A 4634-nucleotide genomic window follows, 5' to 3' on the forward strand; every position below is an offset into this window, starting at 1 on the left:
GTTGTATGTATGTACAGTATGTGTATTTTTTTAGGAAGAATGAAAATTGGTAGAGAAATATCAATAATTTAAGAAAGCAGCAGTGATGGAAATGACAACTGATGAAGGTTAAAGAAAGCAGAAAAGTAGGACTACAGGACAAAAATAATGGCCAGAATCCAATTAGGTGTGACCTCTATTTAAGAAAGTGTAGGCTTTTCCTGTGTTCACCAAATGCATGATCTGATATGCAATATGTGGACTCTAGATTAAATTGTGAACTCTTCCTAGAAGGTAAAATGACTTAACTGGGACTCTCATAACTTAAGAAGAAAAGACAACAAGGCTAAAAAAAATACTGAATTTAGTAGGAGTAGACAGGACCAGATATAAGATGGATTGACTTAATAAAGGAAGCTAAAGATTGTCATTTGCAAAGCCTGATCTAAACAAGTCATTCCAGTATGTGTCAAGAATACACAGGAAGCCCAGAGTTCATGAAGACGACAGCACTATCAGAAATATTCATATCCCACACATCTAATTTGAGCTTAAGGCACACAAAGATGAACATATATAAATCAAATCAGGGGGTTCCTGGTGATCAACAAATAATCCTGTATTACTTTTGGATTACCAATAGGACTGAACCAAGATTGAGAGTATTGCGATATAACTGATTCTCCCCAATATGTCATTTTAAGCCCAAGTACAAGTTCATCTTTTTCTCTTTGTGAACTCCTCACCTTAAAGCAGGATAGTAGGGATCAAGTTTGTCATACTAAAGTCAGACATGGTCTTAAATATGGCAAGGCTTTCTCAAACTTCCCAACAGAAGATATTATTTCTGCATTTGGATTGCTTTCCTACCACTCAGTACAAAAACAAGACTACCACTATACATATATTTTGGCACCATTTTTTAAACAGTGCATGATCACAGAAAATCTGAAGAAGCCCAACAAAGACGTTCCTTTGAATATGGCCAACTCTTTCTCATAACTATTGGTCCAAGAATTGCATCACCGACTGTGACATTCTACTGTTCCATTGTTTCCTTCATGAATAGGAAGTGCTCAGTGCTGAGCTATTGTTCAGCTGTGGCACTTACGGAGTATCTATAGAAAGGGTACTTTCTATAGGTAAGGGGGGTGGAATCAAACTGCATTAAGGCCAGAAGTCAATGTGGTTGTAGAATGATTACAGAAGAAAACTGAAGTCCAAGAAAGGATTGAATGCTAATCCTGGTGAAACACTCATTCTTTCTATTATCTTAGGCAAAGAAATGCTGAAATAGAGGAGAAAACATACTACATTTGAGTGGAAATTCATTAGGAAATAAACTGCATGTAGGAACATGTGCCGGTTTTCCACTGAAATATAACTAACCTAGATAGTGCATCAAAATTATCTTAGGGTAATCAAAAACTCACTTCATTTCCTGGAAAACACACAATGGCAGTTTGAATACCTAGACATATAAAAATTGGGGATTAAAAAATGTCTTCAACTAGCTTCAAGGCAATAGGAGAAAACAGGTGAACAAACAGGGCAGGCAATTTAGAAAAATAAAATGCTGAAAACAAAAGCTGCACCCCTCTACTTAGCTGAACTATGGCCAGAGTAAATACATGAAGAAACCTGCTATTTCCTTCTGTCTCTGATGTTCAAGGTTTGGGTACCATTGCTTATGTAGCCAAACTAGCACGTTCCATGTTTATTGGAAACAGCAACAGCAGAGCTCCCTCCTTTATTGATGGTGATCAAAGCAAGAGTACAATAAGTCCTTCTAAAGTACAGCAGAGAGATGCAGGGCAAGTCCCTAGTGTGACTCAGAAGAAAGTGAATCATCCTCTGAGCTTCATACTGAGCCTTCTGTACCCAGTGGACATACAGATTGAACTGCCCTGCCCCGACCCACTCCATCTATGATGTGGGGAAAGAAATACAGTGTCACCTGTTTAGGGGATATGACAGACCTTAGCATTCTGACCACAATCCCATCAGGGAGTGGTTGATATTTGCACCAAAAGTGGGTGGGTGGGGGTGAGAGAGAAGGGAGAAAAACAGCTAAGGAGAGGAAAAACAGACTCTAATGCTCTTACTGTGTGGCCTATCCAGTCAAAACTCATACACCAATCATCCTTCTAGAACATCTCATTTGTTTAAGTTCAACAACATTTTAGGAAAATTTAGTAAACTGAATGAAAGGATTTTTAAAAAAGCTGTTCCCGAAAGCAATAAAGATTTTCTAAGCATTATTGCTTTGCCCTACAACTCTGCAAAATGGCTGACATTGCGGCTGCAACAGAATATACAATGTGTGGTGGTCTCACCTGAGAGCTCTACAGCACTGGTTCTTAACCTTGGGTTACTCAGGAGTTTTGGACTGCAATTCCCAGAAGCCTTCACCACCAGCTGTCCTGACTGGGGTTTCTGGGAGTTGCAGTTCAAAAGCATCCGAGTAACAAAGGTTAAGAACCACTGCTCTACAGCATCTCTGTGACTGGAACATCAGGAAAGCTCTTGGACTTCATTGGAGAATTCAATTTTCACTTGCCTTCTGTTTTGGTGTCAGGAACTCAAGTGTACCAATCGCTCTGTTCAAATCACACAACAGTGTTTTAACCCTACAAACATTGAAAGGAATTCAGAGTATCCATAGGAGGGAGAGGGTTGCTGTGCTTTCGGGGTGTACAGCAGCTCTTTGGTCTAACTGTGAACAAATACCTCTGATCCAATCTGCTTTGCACAATTTGTCTGCACAGTGCTCATGTCTAATGCCAAGCATGGTAAGCATCTGGTATTTGTTCATATCTGGAGGACAAGCCTGACCATTTTGCTCTGTCCTTAAGCCCCAATATGTATGTGCTAAATCATGAGTTCAGTAGCATACACAAGCCCTAAAACCTAAAACTGTAGAGAGTGTGAAACCTAAAACTGTAGAGAGCTATCCGTACAGTGGGAGAAGGGTGTGTACATGTAAACCCAGAAAGCCAGACCTTCATGTGTTTGATATAAAAATGTGCAGAGATCTTTGTAACCACCTTTGTCTGAATGCTCTTACACTGCTCATGTGATTGACATCTCTGCTTTATCAGCACCTCTGACTACAGAAACATTGTAAGCATGGTCAGCTGAATGCAACTACAATTGCCTCAGCATACTTTGAACGTCTGCTGAACATTTGAAGGTCTGATGCTGCTACTGAAAACATGAAGGCTTAGGTGCATCCCCATGTCACCATCGCATATTTAGCTCTCCACACTTTGAGGTCTGAATTAAAGTCTGAATTTTACACAGTTTTTAGGGATGACTCTTTTTTGGCAAAGTCATAAAAGTCAGTGTGAGTTAAACTGAAAAAAAAAAGAGCTAAGTATTTGACAAAACAAAAACCAAAAACATTGGGACACTATAAAGACTAATTGGTATATTCCAATGTGTGCTTTCATGGATACGTCCACTTTTTAAAACATGGGTGTATCCATAGAAGCTTACCTTGGGCAAAATCCTGTTACACAAACTTATACTGGCATAAACCAGATCTAGCATGACAAATTAATTTGAAATAATTGAATGCTTCCTAGTTTATTTTTATTTATTTATTTATTTAACTTATATGCCGCCCACTCTATCCAAAGGTCTCTGGGTGGCTTACAACAATTAAAATACAATAAAAATATAATAAAAAGATAAAACAATTAGAATACAATTAAAATAGATACTCTAAAAATTGCCATCAGCACCCACAGTTGATATTATTTCAATTAAAAGCCTTCTGGAAGATTTTGACTTGGTGCCAGATGAATCTCAGTCGGGAGGGCATTCCATAGTCTGGGGGCAGCTGCCGAAAAGGCCCTTTCTCTACAAGCCCTCCCTCTTACCTCCTTGAGGGCCAGCTCTTTCAAAAGGCCCCCCTGGCTAGATCTTAACTGCCGGGTAGGTTCATATGGAAGGATGCCGTCCTTCAGGTATCCAGGGCCCAATCCGTTTAGGGCTTTATATGTCAAAACAAGCACTTTGAATTGGGCTTGGGCAGCAACTGGTAGCCAATGTAATTTAATCAGAAGTGGCTTGATATGTCCCCTAGAGGCCCCACCACTCACTAACTGCACAGCTCAATTCTGGACCAGTTGCAGTCACCGGACCATCTTAAAAAGCAGCCCCACGTAGAGCACATTGCAATAATCTATACGAGATGTTACCAGTGCATGTGTAACTGTCATGAGACTCTGCTCATTCAGGTAGGGCCATAGCTGATACAATTTCCACAGCTGAAGGAAGGTGCCCCTGGCCACCATGTCCACCTGGGCCTCCAGTGTTAGACTGGGGTCCAAGAGCACCCCCAGGCTGCAGACCCTGTCCCTTAGGGGGAGCGTAACCCCATTCAGGGCAGGGAAATGGCCCTCCAGCCTGTCCGGCAAAGCACCCACTAACAGAACTTCCATCTTGTCTGGATTGAGTTTCAGTTTATCAGCCCTCAACCAGTCCATTATCAGGTCCAGAGACATTATCAGTTCCTATCCCTGCTTCTAGATTCTGAGGCTCCCTAGAGATCCTTTGCTTCCACATTCTGAGGCTACCTTTTCACTCTGGGGAAGACTTTGGAAGTCTCAGGATGGGGTGGGGGTGGCAGCCAGATACCTAAATCACTG

This window comes from Pogona vitticeps, chromosome 5, assembly GCF_051106095.1.
Source record: "Pogona vitticeps strain Pit_001003342236 chromosome 5, PviZW2.1, whole genome shotgun sequence".
Classification (NCBI taxonomy): Eukaryota; Metazoa; Chordata; class Lepidosauria; order Squamata; family Agamidae; genus Pogona; species Pogona vitticeps.